This window comes from Scyliorhinus torazame, chromosome 6, assembly GCF_047496885.1.
Source record: "Scyliorhinus torazame isolate Kashiwa2021f chromosome 6, sScyTor2.1, whole genome shotgun sequence".
Lineage (NCBI taxonomy): Eukaryota > Metazoa > Chordata > Chondrichthyes > Carcharhiniformes > Scyliorhinidae > Scyliorhinus > Scyliorhinus torazame.
Window position 1 is genome coordinate 181,580,913 of NC_092712.1, and position 19,991 is coordinate 181,600,903.

Genomic DNA, 19,991 nt, shown 5'->3' on the forward strand with positions numbered 1-19,991 from the left:
TTCCTTCACTCAGTGAGCTAATCAACATTCCATCATCAGGCTCCATGCCATTTTCTTCATTCAGTAGTTCCACTAATTTGAATCTAGATGAGTCCCAATCTAGCTCATCCCTTTTTCAGGTTGAATCAAAACAAAATATTTAGGTTCAATGTAAAAATAGAAAAAAGGTAATGAAGACTTAAGGACTAGGGTGCGGGACTGGAAAACAGCAATATCCAGCTCACACTGACTGGCAGAAGAGTCATAAAACAGGCTGAAAAATAAGATGCATAGGGTGTAATCGGATGGAAATGAAAGTAATTTCAAACTAAAATTCTTACATCTAGGCTCATCCACTAATAGAAACTGTCGGCACCCCTGTCGTGTTTGATAATAATATTACAACAATGACAACCCTTCAAAAGTACTTAATTGGGTGCAAACTACTTTAGGATTACCTGAGATTGTGAAATGTAATATAGAAATGCAACAAAGGGAAATTGTGCTTGACTAATTTCTCAGAGTTCTTTGAGAAAGTAATGTGGATAAAGGGGAATTTGTAGATGTAGTGTCCCTGGGTTTCCAGAAGATATTCGACCGGTTGCTACATCGAAGATTTCTATTCAAAATAAAAGCTCATGATGCAGGGGTAATGTGTGAACATGGATAGGGGCTAGGTTAGCTCACAGGAAACAGAGAGGAGGGATAAGTGGGACATTTTTGGATTGGAATGATATAACAAGTGGAGTGCCACAGGGATTAGTGCTGGAGCCTTAACAACTATATAAATGATTGGGTGAAGGGATCGAATGTATGGTTGCTGAAGTTTACTGATGTCAAAATGATGGGAGGGAGAGTACATTGTGAGGAGGACATAAGGGACTTGATTCTCCGTTTATGAGACTAAGTGTTGACATTGACGTAGGATTCATGGACTTTCACAATAGCAAATTGCCGCCGGACCTGGATCAATTAAGCAACTGTGGAGGGGCTAGCACAGACGCCATTTGGAACACAATCGATTCCAATAAAAAACTGCGGGACTCGCCGGGTCTGTAATTGATACTCGGGAGGCTGACAAGCTGCAGCCGCATGTACACTCAATCCCCACAGACACTCATCCCAGCCAACAAGATGGCACTGGTTGTGTTGGAGCGCGCCCATACAGCTGATGGGTCAGCTGGTGCCAGAGAGCACGTAGGGGTGTGCCCTGGGGGGGACACCTATATGACCTGTGGCGCTAATTTCACGTGGGCAGTCAGCGGCGTGTATAGCTGCCTTGCTGGCTGCGGCAATAGTGTTCCATGCCTGTCCACTCCGACCGCACAGCTCACCTCCTGGCCACCCCCGCTACACCCCACCCGGCCTAGGCAAAAGGCCCCCCCCCCTCCCGGGCAACGGCACATCTGTCAGTAAACTATGGTGCTGTTGGACACTTTCTGTACCCCCTCTCTCTCCCTTCGCAGCCACAGCATTGGTTTCAAGAGTTTTAAAAGCGCAAGTGAACCGTGCCATCGGGAACTCGTCATTGGAGGCACAGCATCACGGAGGCTCCGGAGAGTACCAAGTCAGGCCCGCTAATGATGTGCAAACATCACGATCTAGGAGGGACCTACCTTTCTCTGCGTGGGCCCGCTGTGTGGCTCCAACATGTCGGCGGCGCCCGCACCGAGGTGGGCTGCCGCGCATATGCACGGACCCGCTTGTGGCCGCCGTGCACATGCACGGCCGTGCAGTCTGACTAGCAGCGCCCCGCCAGCAACCTGAGCTGCGGGACGCACGCCGGAGCTCTGCTAGCCCTCTGGAAAACAGAGAATCACCCCGGACCTTCCAAGGACAGACCCGATCCACACCCACCGCTCCAGTGACCCCCCAAACTCCCTAAATAATGAGATCCCCAGAAACCCCTGATTCGGTGGACCCCCCAGAGACCAACTGAATAGGGAGACCCTCCTGAGACCCCTTGAATAGGGGAACCTCTAGTGACCCCAGAATCGGGAGACCAACCTGAGATCCCCTGAATAGGAGGACCCCTTCAGAAACTCCTTGAATAAGGGTTAATTGCATTTCAATCACACCCTCAGTGATTTTTAGTACTCAGCTGGAAATTGAAAGCACTTAATGTGTGTCAGGTTGCCTGCTTTCCAATCTTCTGAGACTTTTTCAGAATGTCAGGATACCAGTGAATCCAGCTTCTTCCTTTAATATATTGGGATGTAACCCATTAGGTTATCAGCCTTTCGCCCCATTTGTTTCCCTAGTACTTTATCTCTCATGATAATTATTGTATTCATTTCCTCCCTACCTTTTGCCCTTGATTATTTTGTATTTTTGGAATGTTTTAGTGCCTTCCACCTTGAAGACTGACACAAGTATTTGCTTGTGTATCTGCCATTTCCTGGTTCCCCATTATTATTTCCCCTGTCTCGTTCTCGAAGGGGCCTATGTTCACTTTCGCCGCACTCTTCCATTTTATATATTTAATGAAGCGCTTGCTGTCCATTTTTATATTACTTGCTCATTTAACACATAGTTTATCTTCTCCTTCATTGTTAGTTTTTGGTCATATTTTGTTGGTTTTTAAAGCTTTCCCAATCCTATTTTTGCCACATAATTTGTTGTTTTTCAGTTTAATATTGTCCTGACCTTTGTTGGTTAATCATAGTTGATTTATTCCGTTCCAAAGTCAGAGAATCATAGAATCATGCAGTACAGAAGAGGTCCTTTAATCAATCAAGCCTGCACCGACAAAAAATCACTCTAAACCTACACTAGGCTCACGTCCCAGCACTTGGCCCATAGCCTTCAATGTTATGGCATTTAATGTGCTCATCCTCAAGTACTTTTTGAAGATTGTGAGGTTTGCTGCCTCATCCTAATGCAGTTCTTTTTCCTTATTGGGGTATATCTTTGTCATAAACTATTTTCATAAATGTCTGCCATTGCTGATCTTTCCTGCTAAACTCTTCTGCAGTCCACTCCATCCAACTCTGCCCTCATTCCTCTATAATTAGCCTTATTTAAGCGTAGCACAGTTGCTTCTGACCCACGTTTCTTACTCTCAAATGGAATGCTAAATTCTACAATGTTATGGTCACTGTTTCCTGGGAGATCGTTTACTCTGAGATTGTTTATTAAACTTACCTATTTACGCATTACTAAATCCAAAATAGCCTGATCCCTGGTTTGTTCCACAACATATTGTTCTAGGAAAAGTCCTAAATACATTCTATGAATTATTCCTCTTGTTTATCTCTGCCAATTTGATTTTCCCAATTTACATGAAGATTAAAGTCACCCATGATTAATGTACTGCCTTTTTTACATGCCGCAATTATCTTCTGATTTATTCTCCATCCTACAGTATAGCTATTGTTAGGGAGCCTGTCGACTACTCCCACCAGTGTCTTATGCCCCTTGTTATTTCTTACTTCCACCCAAATGGATTCTACATCATCCGATCCAAGATAATTTCTTGCTATTGTACCAGATTATACCAACTGTAAGGTTTTCGGGCAATTCGGCCCTTTTGGAGAAACTCAGAGACTGTAAACTGACTTTCCAGCCAAGGGAACAGAACCAGTTTTCCCAGCAGGCTTGGCCCGCTGAGCTGAGTGGGGACATAAGCACATAAATATTTACAAACACCCCCCTAGGAGCTACAAGGAAGAAGGAGCCAGACAACAAGATAACATCAAGACACAGACAAAGGGGCACGGGAATACACAGGAGGCTTGCATGCAAGCAGGACAATGGGATGGTCATAGCCCCATGCAAATGTAAATGACCTGGCCTCCACCAGAGCAGAATCCAATCAACACCCCATCAACATAGCAGCATCTCCGGAGCAGATGGAAGTCTTTGAAAATCTTCAAGGGAGCTCAACCTCGTTATCTCAAAAAACAGACTGGAGGCGGACCTAGGGGAGGTACTCCCATCTCGACAGGTCTGACCGGCAAAGGGGGCGGGACCAGCGGGAACTTTAAAAACTTACCTTTTCAATGCAAAAGGGGCTGGCCGATCACAGAACAAAGCCAGGTATAACTATATAAAAGGGGCTGTGTTTTCGAGAGGGTCTGTTCGTTCGTGGCTCGACCTCTGCACCCCTGACTTGACCTCTGCAGCCTGTGACCGTAAGTACTCCGCAGCAGCTTACGAAACTCCCTTGATTTTAATAGTGGTTGAGGCTTTGGGGAAGGGAACTTGTTTTGTGCCTGTGATATTGCTAAAACCTGTGTAAGCATAAGAATTTTCGTTGTGTCCGCTATATTACCTTTGAATAGACATAGTGTATATTAGAGTATAAGATTGTATTGTGTTTCTTCTGTTGATGATTTTGACCTGGGTTTTACAATAAACCTTGATTTGATGACAATTGGAGTCGTTTAAATTCTTCAATCTTTCACCAGCGACCTCTGACCAAGTCATTGTTAAAATACTCCTCACCTTAATTCCGGGTTCAGGAATCGAGGGTCATCTTGAGCGATTCACTCAGGACAGACTGCTGGTTAGGGAATAAACAGCAGTGTCCTATTCTCTCTCTTGGGAAAGCTACTCTAGTGGAGTAGGAACCGGGTGGCTGTTGCACCACCGGCAAGAGAGAGAATCACCTGGGTATTGGTAGGGGTCTGGAGATCTGTGTGATATAAGTCTCAGGCTGTCGGTTAGGAATAAACGGCAGGCTTGAATCAGTGCTCTCTTCAGTGGAAGTGTCCCAGTGCGACATCCCCTGGCCTCTGAAGTTTCAGTGCCAGCTGGAGAGAGACACACACAGATATTCAAACCCCAGATATCGGCCCAGTAGTGGAGTAGCGGAGATGGCACCCTCTACACAACAAAGCTGTCCCACACCCTTTCCTTCCTGCCTGTCCATACGAAATGTTCCCAGTTCTGATCGCCTTGTAACCATGGGCGGGATTCTCTCAGCCCAGGCTTTGCCGGAGAATCGCCAGGACGGGCGCGAATCGCGCCCCGCCGCTCCAACGCCGGTCCACCGATTCTCCGGAGAAAGGAGAATCGGTGCCATTTGCGCCGGCGCGGTGCCGGTGTGGCCCCCCCGGCAATTCTCGGTCTGCAATGGGCCGAGCGGACATGCAAAAAAAGCCAAGTTCGCACCTGCTCTTATCTGGTGGGACCTCGGCGTGCATGCATCCGGGGGAAGTCTGTGGGGAGGGGGAGGGGGGCCGACAGTGGGGGGAGGCCTCCGTTGTGGCCTGGCCCGCGATCAGGGCCGACCGATCAGCGGGTCAGCCTCTCGGGCTGGGGGCCTCTTTTGTTCCGCGCCGGCCCCTGTAGCCCTACGCCATGTTGCGTTGGGGCTGGCTTGGAGAAGGGAGCCACTGCGCATGCGCGCATTTGCGCCGGTCCCACTATGCATGTGCAGACCCGCAGCACCCATCTGACACTGGGGATCGGCAACTGGAGCGGCGTGGGTCACTCCAGTGCCATGCTGGCCGCCTGTAGGGGTCAGAAGCGCTGCTCCTGAGGCCATGTTGATGCCGTCGAGAAACGCAAAGGCGTTTACGATGGCGTCAACACTTAGCCTCAGGATCAGAGAATCCTGTCCCATGTCTCTGTAATGGCTTTAAGATCATACCCATTACCCTCAATTCGTGCCTTAAAGGTGGGTGGGGTGGGAGAATCCAGCCCTCTGCCCCTTCCTGTCACAGTCTGGGTATCATTGCCTAAATTGTTGCCTCTTTATGCAATCAAGTCACAGAATAGAACTCATAGAATCCCTACAGTGCAGAAGGAGACCATCTGGCCCATCGAGTCTGCACGGGTCCTCCGAAAGAGTATCCCACCAAAGCCCAACTCCGCTCCCTATCCCCATTAGCCCACCTATGAGCAATTTAGCATGGCCAATCCATCTAACCTGCTCATCTTTGGACTGTGGGAGGAAACTGGAGCACCCGGAGGAAACCCATGTAGACATGGGAAGAATGTGCAAACTCCACACAGTCCAAGGTGGGAAATTGAACCCAGGTACCTGGCACTGGGAGGCAACAGTGCTAACCACTGTGCCACCATGCTGCCCTTTTGCTTTGTAGGCCTACATATCCCCTCTCCAGAACCACCCCCCCTGCGCTCTGTTCAATTTAAAACCTTCTCTCCTTCCCTCGTTATGCGTATGGCCTGCCCCAGTTCACCGTGGAGAATGTTAATTTAGTGCCTAATTCCTCAATCTATCTGTGCAGAACTGTTTTCCTCCTTCTGCCTATGTCATTGGTACATAGAACAACCTGCATAGACCGCGACAATGGGAAGAATAGAAAAGCAGAATATTATTTAAATGGAGAGAGATTGCAGAACTCTGCAGTGTAGAGGGACTTGGGTGTCCTGATACATGAATCATAAAAGGTTAATGTACAGGTATAGCAAGTGATTCGGAAGGAAAATGGAATATTATTGATTATTGCAAAGTGGATGGATTATAAAAGTAGCAAAGTTTTGCTACAGTATTGGTTCGAGCTGGAGTATCGCTACAGTTTTTGTCTGCTTGTTTCAGAAGGGGGAATATTGCATTTGCAGCAGGGCAGAGAAGCTTCACTCGTCTGATTCCTGGGATGAAGGGGCTGTCTTATGAGGAAAGGTTGTGTCGTGTTGAGCTAATCTGTGGACCCTGTCCTATTACTATCTGGGTGAGGCACTCAGCACATGGTGAATGTCTGAGTGGCAGGTTCTGAGCTCGGTGCTCTGAGCTGGCTGCTGCTGGAATGGGCGGGCACTGTAGTGTCCCCTGTTTTTATAGTGCGTGTGCTCTCACTGGTGATTGGCTGCGATGTTGTGTGTGTGTTGGTTGGTCCTACTGCATGTCCATCAGTTTGATTGCACCATGATATGCTGATCTAAATATCATGACATCCCTCCTTTTCGCAAAGAATATGTGCCTGCATGATAATAAATAATGAAGTGTAGTGAGTGCATCTAATCATGTGTGTGCAATATTTACAACAATATGTACATGTGGCTACACTATATACACAGGAAGGTGCCAGGTGCCGAAACTAACTATGTTACACCAAGAACGAAACCAATATCATTCACAAACAATAACAAAATCTTAAACAGTATGGCAAAAAGTAAATATCTTAAACAGTATAGCAAAAAATCTGAAACAGTATGTCAGAACAAGTCAGTGAGTCCAATATGAAAAGGTTCATAAATTAAGTCTATCAGGTGGGCGACGAATTCGGGTTGACCGCCTCAAGGGTGGGTCAGGGTCCACTGGCTGAGGAACGGGCCGGGCCACGGTCGAGTGAGGAGGATGCAGGGTATCTGGAAGGTCAACAAAGTCCATTGCAGGGACAACAGGAGGGCGTGGCACCGGTGCAGAATCACGTAGTGAGCACGGAACCAGACGAAGGGCACGCCGATTGCGGCGGCGAATAGAGCCATCAGGCAGACAAACCAGAAACGAGCGGGGAGCTATCTGTCGGAGAACCTCAGCGGTTGCCTACCAGCTGCCCTCCGGAAGGTGTATGTGGACATTATCTCCAGGCGCCAGGGCAGGAAGATCAGTCGACCGAGCATCATGTGTCGCCTTTTGTTGCTCATGCTGTTGCTGCATCCGCCGAAGTACCGGAGCATGGTCGAGGTCTGGGACGTGAATGGATGGCACAGTGGTCCTGAGGGTGCGACCCATAAGCAGCTGGGCCGGCGATAGGCCCGTGGACAGCGGGGCCGAGCGATAGGCCAGCAAGGCGAGGCAGAAGTCAGATCCTGCATCAGCAGCCTTGCAGAGGAGCCTTTTAACGATATGGACGCCCTTTTCTGCTTTGCCATTCGACTGAGGATGCAGAGGACTCAACGTCACGTGTGTGAAGTTGTATGAGCTGGCGAAGGAAGACCATTCCTGACTCGCAAAGCAGGGGCCATTGTCTGACATCACGGTGAGCGGAATGCCGTGGTGAGCAAAGGTCTCTTTGCAGGCCCGGATGACAGCCGATGACGTGGTGTCGTGCAGGCGTATGACCTCAGGATAGCTGGAAAAGTAGTCGATGAAGATGATGTAGTCCCTGCCGAGCGCATGAAACAGGTCCACACCCACCTTCGACCAGGGGGACGTGACCAACTCATGGGGCTGAAGGGTCTCACGTGGTTGTGCCGGCTGAAACCGCTGACAGGTGGGGCAATTGAGCACAGTGTAAGCAATGTCCTCACTTATTCTCGGCCAGTACACAGCCTCTCGGGCCCTCCGTCGGCACTTCTGAACGCCGAGATGGCATTCGTGCTGTTGTTCTAAGACAAGCCGGTGCATGCTGTGTGTGTGTTGGTTGGTCCTACTGCATGTCCATCAGTTTGATTGCACCATGATATGCTTCTCTAAATATCATGACATCCCTCCTTTTCGCAAAGAATATGTGCCTGCATGATAATAAATAACAATGCGGTCCAGCTTCAGGAGGACACCATCAACGACTGCCAAGTCGTCCCGAACGTAGTAAAACTGTGGGCATTGTCCCTTGAGCCAACCGTCCGTCATGTGACACATCACACGTTGCAGAAGGGGGTCGGCCGCAGTCTCACGCCGAATGTGGGCCAGGCGTGCATCAGTGGCCGGCAGATTGGCAGAAGTGAAGGCTACATGTGCGTCGACTTGGCAAACTAACCTCTCAGGGTCGGACGGCATGTTGACTGCCCTGGACAGAGCATCTGCTATGATAAGGTCCTTACCCGGGGTGTAGACAAGTTGAAAGTCGTACCTCCAGAGTTTGAGCAGAATGCGCTGGAGGCGAGGGGTCATATCATTGAGGTCCTTTTGAATGATGCCAACCAGCGGGCGATGGTCAGTCTCCACGGTGAACTGGGGCAGGCCATACACATAGTCGTGGAACTTGTCAACGCCAGTCAACAGGCCTAGGCACTCCTTTTCAATCTGCGCATAGCGCTGCTCTGTGGGGGTCATGGCCCATGATGCATAGGCGACTGGGGCCCATGATGAGGCGTCATCCCGTTGCAGGAGGACCGCCCCAATGCTGGACTGGCTGGCGTCAGTCGAGATCTTCGTCTCCCTTGCAGGATCGAAAAACGCCAGTACCAGGGCGGTGGTGAGCTTGACCTTGAGCTCCTCCCATTCACGCTGATGGGTGGGAAGCCACTGGAATTCAGTTGTCTTCCTGACAAGGAGCCGGAGAGCTGTAGTGTGGGAAGCAAGGTTGGGGATGAACTTCCCCAGGAAGTTGACCATTCCAAGAAAGCGTAGCACCGCCTTCTTGTCTGTGGGCTTCTGCATGGCCGTGATGGCTGCCACCTTGTCGGCATCCGGCCGCACCCCCAACTGGGAGATGTGATTCCCCCAGGAACTTCAGCTTGGTTTGTCCAAAAGAGCATTTGGCTCGGTTAAGACGCAGGCCCTGGTCCCGTATCCGTTTAAAGACCCGATGGAGGCGACTGATGTGCTCCTGCGGTGTGGTGGCCCAAATAATGATGTTGTCTACATAGACGCGCACCCCTTCGATGCCCTCCATCATCTGTTCCATGATGCGATGGAACACTTCAGAGGCCGATACGATGCCAAATGGCATCCTATTGTAGCAGTATCTGCCAAATGGAGTGTTGAAAGTGCACAGCTTCCTGCTGGACTGATCCAATTGAATCTGCCAAAAGTCCTTTGAGGCATCAAGCTTGGTGAATATTTTTGCCCTTGCCATCTCGCACGTGATCTCCTCACGTTTGGGTATGGGGTAGTGTTCCCTCATTATGTTGCGATTTGAGTCTTTCGGGTCGACACAGATCCGGAGCTCGCCGGAAGGCTTCTTGACGCACACCGTGGAGCTGACCCATGGAGTCGGCTCCGTTACCCGGGAAAGCACTCCTTGGTCCTGAAGGTCCTGCAGCTGCTGCTTGAGGCAGTCCTTGAGGGGTGCTGGGACCCTGCGAGGTGCGTGAACTACCGGGGTGGCATCCTGTTTAAGCCGGATTTTGTACGTGTAGGGCAGTGTGCCCATGTCCTCGAAAACATCCTGGTTGTGCGTGAGGATTGAGTTGAGCTGCGCCCTAAAGTCTGCATCTGGGAAATCGGACGTGCCTTCTGGAGAGAGTGTACACGCCGAACGAGGTGGAGGATTTTGCATGCCTGTGCGCCGAGCAGAGAGTCCTTTGAGGAGCCCACGATTTCGAATGGTAGTGTGGCTTTACGTGAGTTGTGTGTTACTTCGAGCTGGCACAACCCCGTGGCGGGGATGACGTTGCCATTATAGTCAACGAGTTGACAGTTGGATGGCAGAATAGGTGGTTTAACCTTCAGGGTCTGGAATACTGACCATGCGAGGAGATTGGCGGAGGCACCAGTGTCCAGGCAGAATCTGATCTGGGATGGGTTGCCCGTCAGGGTGGCACACCACTCGTCGTCCGGATCAATGCTGGGCATTGACAGCGGCTGGTGCATTCGACTCGGGGACAGCTTGTTCTTGTTGATGACAGCAACGCGGAACGGCTCCCTGTCCTTAGTGTCAGTGGTCTGTGTGACGACGGGATCGGACTCGGTGAATGTGGGTTGAATTCCCCGAACGTTTCTGCGAGGCTGGTTAAACGGGTACGAGTTGTCAGGGTGAGCTGCTCGACAGCAGGCAGCATAGTGGCCCAACCTGCCACAGCGTAGGCACTGTCGTGCTTTGGCAGGACATTGCCGCTTTAAATGGGCGGAGCCACAGTTGCCACACGTCGTGACGTCAGTGCATTCGTTACGCCACCGCGCATGCGCGGTGCGGTCTTGCGTAGTGCGCGCCGCGTTCCTCTGCGTCAGTGTCCCCTCTTTTGGCACGTACAAGCGGGAGGCCTCGGAAAGCGTGTAAAATGGCCAGCCTCCTCCAGGCCGCGGCCTGGGAGGTACTCGATCGTCTGGACACTCTCCGCCTCGTGGGGCCCGTGCCGCGCCGTTTCGGCCTCCTGGATGTGTGAGTACTGGCTGGTGGCGTTCTCATGCAGGACGCAGGTCTCGATGGCAGTCGCCAGGGTGAGTTGCTTGACCCGAAGGAGCTGCTGGCGCAGGGTGTCCGACATGACTCCGAAAACTATCTGGTCGCGTATCATGGAGTCAGAGGTGGTCCCATAGCCGCAGGACTGCGCGAGGACGCAGAAGTGTGTTAAGTAAGACTGAAAAGGCTCGTCCTTACCTTGCAGGCGCTGCTGGAACAGGTACCTCTCGAAGCTCTCGTTTACTTCAACGCTGAAGTGTTCGCCGAACTTCAGGAGCACAGTCTTGTATTTGGTTTTGTCCTCGCCGTCCATAAATGTAAGGGAGTTAAAGATGTGGATGGCGTGTTGCCCCGCCGTGGAGAGAAGAAGGGCAATCTTCCTAATGTCCGATGTATTCTCCCTGTCTGTGGCCTCGAGGAAGAGTTGCAAGCGCTGCTTGAACAGTTTCCAATTGACCCCGAGATTCCCAGCGATTCGGAGCGGCGGCGGCGGGTTGATGTTCTCCATGGTGCAGGACGGTGGATTGCTGATACGTTGCAGGTAGGTCTCACAGGCGCTGGCTTGCGTCCACTTCTGGTATCATGTCGTGTTGGGTGTTCTGATGTACAAACGATCCAACACGGCTGGAGATGGTGTAACTCAATTTTATTAACTACTTAACTGTAACAGCACACTGCTAACTTGGGTACGTGCATTACCAGCTAATCTGTGGACCCTGTCCTATTACTATCTGGGTGAGGCACTCAGCACATGGTGAATGTCTGAGTGGCAGGCTCAGAGCTCGGTGCTTTGAGCTGGCTGCTGCTGGGAAGAGCGGGAACTGTAGTGTCCCCTGTTTTTATAGTGCGTGTGCTCTCACTGGTGATTGGCTGCGATGTTATGTGTGTGTTGGTTGGTCCTACTGCATGACCATCAGTGTGTGTTTGATTGCACCATGATATGCTGATCTAAATATCATGATAGGTTGGACAGGTTGGGCTGAGATAGAAGAATGATGTAATGTTATTGAAACATATAAGATCCTGAGGGGACTCGGCAGGGTAGATGCTGAAAGGACGTTTCTTCTTGTGGGGAAGACTAGAACTAGGGGGCACAGTTTAAAAATAAGGGGTCTCTCATTGACTGATGTTGCTGAGCTGGCAGACCTTTGATTGGGCTGAGAGCTTTTGGGGGTGGGCCGTCGCTTAATTGGCTCCTGCTGTCAAAATACGGCCACCATCTTTCAGACCACGCAGCGAGACCTCTGACACCTCAGGGAAATTCTGCTGTTCTTTATTGAAAGATTGTTAATACTATGACCAGGATCTTCTGGTCCTGCCGTGCGGCAGGCTGGGCCTATATGTTTTTCAAAATACACCGAATACTTTTCACTAATTGTTCTTGGAAGATACTACTTCTTTCAATGTATCTTTTTCTAATGATCTCATAAAAAAACAAATAAGATATAGGATCTTGGACATGGACTGTCATTTAGATAAGATGCTCAGCTGCTAAAGATCTTTCTCCCAGGGATTAAAATCCATTTGAATTTGCCTTACTGTGGATAAAATCTATAGCAGCTAATCTGCCAACCCACACTACATTGCTCTTTCCCAATTAACACAGTAATGAAAGATGCAGCCTCTTTTGACCTAGCTGATCGCTGCCAGAAGCATCAATTGCTCGCTCTTTTATAAACTGTCAAATAAAGGAACTACATAAAATAACATAGGAAACTAGCAGTAAATCGACATAATCACTCAAATCTTTCAATCAAAAATAGCTAAATATTTCAAACCTTGACATTCTGTGCAAGCCAGATCAGAATGTTAAATACCATGGGCTGGATTCTCCGTTCCTGCGGCGAAGTGTTGACGCCAACGGGGGATCCGCGAAGACGGAAGAATTGACGCCACACCCGCACTGATTCCACCACCGTTGACGTGTTAGCACCGGCAACGTGGGGAGCACCCATGGAACAGGCAGAAAATGGTGGGAGAATTGCCGGGAGGGTGTTTGTCACGCGCAGGGCTGACAAGCTGCAGCCACACGTACACTTACATCCCCCACACGCACCGGTCACGCGCGAAAAAATGGTGCCGCTTGTGCTGGACCGCGTACCCATTCACCCCGACCCCACAGCCCACCTCCCAGTCACCCTCCACTACTCCCCCCAGCATGACTGTCGGTGAAATATGGCTGTGCTAGACACTGTCCGTACGCCATTTCTTTCCCTCCGCAGTCACCACTCCAGGTTCACGACCGTTGAGACTACACGTGGCCCGCGCGTCAGGCATCCGGGCCATTGGAGGTGGCCCATCATGGGTAGGCCCGCTAATGAGATGCAAACGCGGTTACAACTATGTGCGCAATGACGCCGATTTGGAAGGTAGGAGCATCGTGATTCGGCGCCAAACCGCCGCCTACCGCAATTTCGGCATCGGGAGCTATTCTCCGCCTGATTGCCATTCCCGATTTCAGCGTCGGGCAACGGAGAATCCCGCCCCACATCTTATCCATCAGCAAGACTACTCTTTTAATATTTCCTACTGCTACTCCTGGTTCAGCCATCCAATACTGGAGTCTTTTTGTATGTATTTGTTCATTTCAGATTGAAAAATCAGATTGAAAAATCCTGTTGCCCTCTTTGGTTGCATCCGATCCTTCACATTCTGTAAACTATATTGTAATTTGTTCAAAGCTCTGCACGTATATTTTGTCCCACACTATTGACAGAATACTGTGTTTTGGGCCAGAACCATGACATCAGACTCAAATGGGGAATCTCCATCCCTCACTGTGTTGTGGTGTTGAGGACAGTTGGCAGGCTTTTGAAGACAGGAGGCTAATGAGAGAACTACCAGCACTTAAGGAGCTGCAGGCTGCCGGACCACCATGGTGGAGAGGGAATCCCTCCAAAAGGTAAGCCGAAAGCAGCAGCTATGGCAGGTGGGTTGGGTGGGTTACTCAAAGTTTGCTTGGGGCCCTGGTCCCCCAACCTGCCATTGGAAGGCTGCATCCAGGCAACTGCCATATTCACGACCCTATATTTCCCCTGTTGGTGTCTGATAAATGGCCTTCAATTGACTTTCAATAGTTAACCACCACTTGAAGGCCTGATCTGGCCTCTGGGAAAATGATGCGGGTTGGTGCCAGCATTCCCACAAGCTGTGCAAAATTACCTGTCTCCCCATCTCCATTCCTGTCCCCATATTGGCCAAAAACTCCTGCCTATGTTCCACTCACCTCTCATTCCATCACAAATGTTTTACAATGGCTTCAAATCTCTCAATGCATTAAATTTAAAATCCACACCCCCATTATTAAATCGCTCCACAGTCCTGTTCTCTCCTACCTCTGCAATCTTTCCTTCATACACCCAAGACTTGCGGTAATTTTACTTGAATGAAAAATAAAATAATAATGAAAAAATACAGTCAATACCATATGCTGTGTTTTGCAGCAGGCCTAAATATGTCCCATAGATAAAACATTGTGTTGACTGGCAAGAAGCTCCAGGGTATAAGGCAGGAAATTTCAGAGCAATTTTCACTGGTGAGAAAGGTCTTTTTATATCTTGTTCATAACCTCAGATGCTTGTGAACCAAATGTCTTTGACATTTACAGATGAAAAGCCCCAATCCACTATCGCTGAATGATATTCCATACTGTTTTCATTTGTAATACATCATTATAAACTTGGAATGTTGGATATTGAAGAGTTTATTAAGCAACACTGCATCGTAACAGCATGTTACAAACTATTAATGGATATTGTCAGGTACTCCACTGCCTCTATAGAAGTGAATATTCAAGTTAAGACTGCACTTTATTACAATTAACTAATACTCATAACTGCTCAACACTTGCAATATGTATCTCTGTATCATACCATATTTATATAATACCTAACAGCATGTTGAAAGCTTTTTGTCCTTTTGCTTATGTGCAATCAGAACAGATTCTCTCAGTAATTATGTGGAGAATTAAAGAAAGCAGGAGTCCAAACTGACACAAGGGGCTGAGTTCTCCGATTTTGAGGCTATGTCTGGAGCATTTGTCTGGTCTTACGATGAAAACGTCGGCGACGGCCCCGCACTGATGCTTCGCCCGGTGAGGGGCTAGCAGCCGCGCCACGTAAAGCCCCCGGCGTTCCCGACAGAAGCGGCTGGAGAATTGCCGGGACTGTGACCACGGATGCGTATGGCGGTGATCTGCGGCGGTCGCACTCTACAACATGGCGCTAGCCTTGAGCGGACCCAGGCTGCCAGATAGTGTTCCCCTCTAACCCACCTCGCCACCACTGGACCAGCCCCCACCAGTCCCCCCAGCCCCCGCCGAAGCCCCCTCCCGCCCGTCCCCTGACTGTGAAGGCACTGGACACAATCCGCAGCCGCCATGCGAGGTTGCTGAAAACTCAAACCACAAGTGATTCACGCCATCGAGAAGTCTGCCCATCGGGGTCAGAGTATCGGGGGAGGGCCTTCAATGACGTCCTGAGGCCGTCCCAACGGCGTGCAGCATACTCACTGATGATGCTGTTTTGGAGGGGCCAAAGCATCCAGAAACAGACGCCGCTTCCGATTTTGACGTCAAAAGGCATTCCCCGCCCGATCGCCGAATGCGTTTTTGGCGTCGACTAGCAGAGAATCCCGCTCTAAGTGTTGAAGGCGACGCAGGATTCGTGAACTTCTATAATGGCAAAACTGGCACCGTTCCTGGACCGATTCAGCGATTGTCAAGGGGCTACTACCGGTGCCACGTGGAACACAATCGATTCCAATGAGAAACGGTGCCGGATTCACCGGGTCCATGATTGATAGGAGGCTGACAAGCTGCAGTCGCATATAATCACTTCACACACCACACACACCATCCCAGCCAACAAGGGATGTAGGGCAGCAAGGAGAGCGGCACTAAGTTTATGGATGCTGAGCTGGAGACCCTCCTAGGTGCTGTGGAGGAGAGGCAGGTGACATTACACCCCGGCCCTGGAAGATGCCGTTCGCCACGCCTGGGTGCAGGTGGCAGAGGCCAAGGACTGGCCTCCAGGGCAGGAAGAAAGTGCACAGCGTCCTCAGGGTGGCCAGGGTGAGTATGCAGCACTGTGCCCCTGGCACTAACCACATCCCACACACCCGCGACCCCATCCCCTCCCACCTGAAGGTCGGCCGCACCATCACACTGCACCACATGTCGGCATCCATACCAGCCGCCATGTCTGGGAGCCCTGGCCACTGAAGCCATCAGCTACCCACCACTTGGGCTGCATGCATCAGACTGTCTAACACAGTTTACCCCCTGCAGGAAAAAGCTGCCCATAACCGCCCGGAGCTGGAAAAACTGGAGGGGTCCGCCAAACAGCGACGAGGAGAGCAGCCGATACGGCAGCCCTCAACGCGAGACCCAGGACACCACGGAGCACAAGTCCGATGTTGACACAGATTTCCCGGCACAGCTGTCGCCAACATCCTCCACCATCCCAGAGACACTCACCTCAGTTGGGCACTTTTGTGAAGAGGCTCCTGAGACACTCTCTGGTGCGCACCACACAGCTGCTCTAGTACATCAGGTGAGGGTTAGGAACACCAGAGGGTGATGACGGCCAGAGGGTGTGTCGACTCCAGGAACAAGCTGCCATCCTTACGGGTTGCGGACTTCTGGAACCAGCAGTCCCATTGATCATGGAGATGCAGTCACAGAGCCAGAATCCAGTACCTGCAGGCACAGTAGGAGGCAGGAGCAGAAGCAGGAGGTGGTGCCGACCATGCGCGTCACTCAGGCCAATACCGCATGGGTGGCGTCCACATTGAAGGCTTTGGGGGCGAGGGTTTTGGCTATGCATTAGCGTGCCCAAGGCCTGGGGCATTCTGTGCAGGCACTGGCCGTGGCCCAGGACAGGGTTGCCGAATCAGAGGTAAAATCGCAGAGGCCCCGGAGAATACTGGGTTGGGCCTGCTAATGATATGCTGATGCCGCTTATTGTACGGGAGTTCCAGAACTCATCGACGCTGCTGTCGAGGTGATGGAAAATTGCGATTCTGGGGCTAGAATTGGAAGACTGTTATGGACTGAATGCTGATAATGAGGGTAGTTTCGGCCAAATGGAGGTTGGCAAAGCAGTGGACTTCATTTCCCCAGGCCTGTGGGACCGGTTAGGAGGTGGGGCTTTGAGCAAAGTAGGAAAAATGGCTCATAATATGTAGTATCAGCTTCATGTGCTTTCTCAGGGCATTATGATGCCCTTAAATTGAGCTTTAAGGGAAAATGTTGCAAGGTGAATAGTTAAACAAGCTTTTCTGTTTTTATGTCACAGAAGAAATTGGCCACTGCAATGATAAACATTTTATTTGGTGTATCCACTTTTAGTAATTGAAAACACTGTGTTACAAATTGTTTAAAAGGGATCCACTAAATCTGTCCAACATTTAAAAGACTTTTGAATACAGTTTTCTCAATGACAATTCTGATAAACTCCTCTAGTCAAGATGAGAATAAATGAAGGTGTGTCGGGCTGATCAGTGACGTGTTTACCTACATACAGTACCTTATCCCTTGCATAAATAGACAGGAGTGCAAAAATCCAACTTTGTGCATGTAGATGTCGTGTTATTCACCCTGGGGTAACACGGACTGCAATGCAGTTGTACTGTAAAGTAGACACCAAACTTAGATGTTAGTTCAGTATGTTTTATTGAACTTCTGCAGCAGTGCACACAGTTTGCTGTGGGTTGACACTCTACTAATCTAAGTGTGCTAACTATGGGCAAAATTCTCCGGAAACGGCGCGATGTCCGCCGACTGGCGCCCAAAACGGCGCAAATCAGACGGTCATCGCGCCGCCCCAAAGGTGCGGAATGCTCCGCACCTTTGGGGGCCGAGCCCCAACATTGAGGGGCTAGGTCGGCACCGGACGAATTTCCGCCCCGCCAGCTGGCGGAAAAGGCCTTTGGTGCCCCGCCAGTTGGTGCGGAAATGACATCTCCGGGCGGCGCATGCGCGGGAGCGTCAGCGGCCGCTGACAGCTTCCCACGCATGCGCAGTGGAGGGAGTCTCTTCTGCCTCCGCCATGGTGGAGACCGTGGCGGAGGCGGAAGGGAAAGAGTGCCCCCACGACACAGGCCTGCCCGCGAATCGGTGGGCCCCGATCGCGGGCCAGGCCACCGTGGGGGCACCCCCCGGGGCCAGATCGCCCCTCGGCCCCCCCAGGACCCCGGAGCCCGCCCGCGCTGCCTTGTCCCGGTAAGGTAGGTGGTTTAATTTACGCCGGCGGGACTTCGGTCCATCCGGGCCGGAGAATTGAGCGGGGGGGCCCGCCAACCGGCGCGGCGCGATTCCCGCCCCCGCCGAATCTCTGGTGCCGGAGACTTCGGCAACCGGCGGGGGCGGGATTCACGTCAGCCCCCGGCGATTGTCCGACCCGGCGGGGGGTCGGAGAATCTCGCCCTATAACTAACTAGACCAGACTAGCTCTGAGCCACGTGTAGAAGGTGCTAACTGATATATACACCCTGACTGTTACGACAGTTGTCACCAGTGGAAAGAGGCAGAGTACTGATGCCTCATGTGTTTTATAGTGGGAAACCCCCCTCTAGTGTTCTGCCTGGTGATTGGTTGTGTTCTGTCCTGTGTGTTGATTGGCTGTACTGGGTGTCTGGATGTCTGTCACTGCCTGTCTGGATCTCATTATGTGCATGAGTGCATATCATGACAGTGGAGACCATAAGTTCTCGATCGAGGTCATGACCGCTGATCTTTAGTGCTGTATGTTTCTGTAGTCAGGCGTGCTTTCACTGAATGTAAGAAAACATTTCAATGAGATCAGCATAGTGCAATTGGCTGCACCTGCCAAAGTGTTGCCAAACATATCTAAGTGTCCTAAAATCTTCCATGAGGAACTGTTTCCAAAGGCTACTTGCCTGCAAGTGCCACACTGCCGCACTAAGATTAGAAGTTATTGTGCAGCACAGAGCTGGAGAATGTCAATGACAGGGCTAGTCATCCACAACCTCAAGCTAATCCCCATCTTCGTGCACACATTGTAGATCTACAGGTACAGAGCCCTGGAGTGTTTCCATGGAAAATCCTCCTCACAACCACACCATTCAACACTACCTTCACTTCAGCAGCCACAAAACAAGGGTTGGACTTTGGACGTTTAAGCTCATTTGTCTGCAGAATCTGGTTCACTCCTGCACATTAGGGTTTCCTTTAACCTCATTCTTGCCTTGTGCTTCATAACGCACTCACCCTTCAGCCTCAGCAAAGGTTATCAATGGGCTGCAAAGATTTTTGAATGTCTGACAAGGCTGCTATGCTTTTGGGGGTCCTTATTCTGCCAGTTCACTGTAAATACTTGCATCCATTTAATCAGAGTAACGGATCCCCAATTCCACTGCTAGGCTGCTCTTGGCACATGTCCAAACATGCTTCTGAAACTATGAATATTAATAACAAGGGGCTGACCAAGGAAGTGTGCACACTCCACTTCAGGCGAACTGCACCCTTGGTTCTAGTCATTGGTAAAGATAATGCATATGGACTGGAAAATCCTCGTCTGAGGCAGAAATGTGCAAATTACAAGGACATTAACTTTCAACAATGCAGCAGAAAACAATATCTTGCACCATGATAGTTTATCTTGTACATTTGTGCAATGCATTTTCCATCTCCAAAGGGATTAACCTGCCCCTCTGAGTTTATGGGGAAGATTCAGACAGGAAGTTCCCAAAACCCCTGTGCATGGTTACGCAGAATAAATAATGGGCGCTATTCTCCCTTCCCACGCCGGGTGGGAGAATCGCCGGGGCGCCGCGCGAATCGCGCCACACCCATCGACTCCTGCACGCGATTCTCCCACTCTCCGGAAACCAGCAGCGCGCGATTCGCACCGGGCCACTCGGAGAATCGGCGAGCGGCGATTCTCCGGCCGGGATGGGCCGAGCGGCCGCTACGACACGACAGGCTCCCGCCGGCGCCGTCCACCCCTGGTCGCTGATGGCGGGAACTCTGCGGGAAAGCTGGGGGAGGCGGCCTGTGGGGGAGGGAGGGGGGCTCCTTCACCGGGGTGGCCTCCGATGGGGTCTGGCCCGTGATCGGGGCCCACCGATCGG

The 19,991-nt window shown here is 50.8% G+C and overlaps 1 protein-coding gene across 3 annotated transcripts in view; it reads right to left on the reverse strand.

Annotated features, from left to right (window-relative positions):
* The window catches only part of dgkb (diacylglycerol kinase, beta), a 1,346,936-nt gene that overhangs the window by 408,466 nt on the left and 918,479 nt on the right, over positions 1–19,991 (reverse strand). The gene's annotated exons all lie outside the window — the stretch shown is intronic.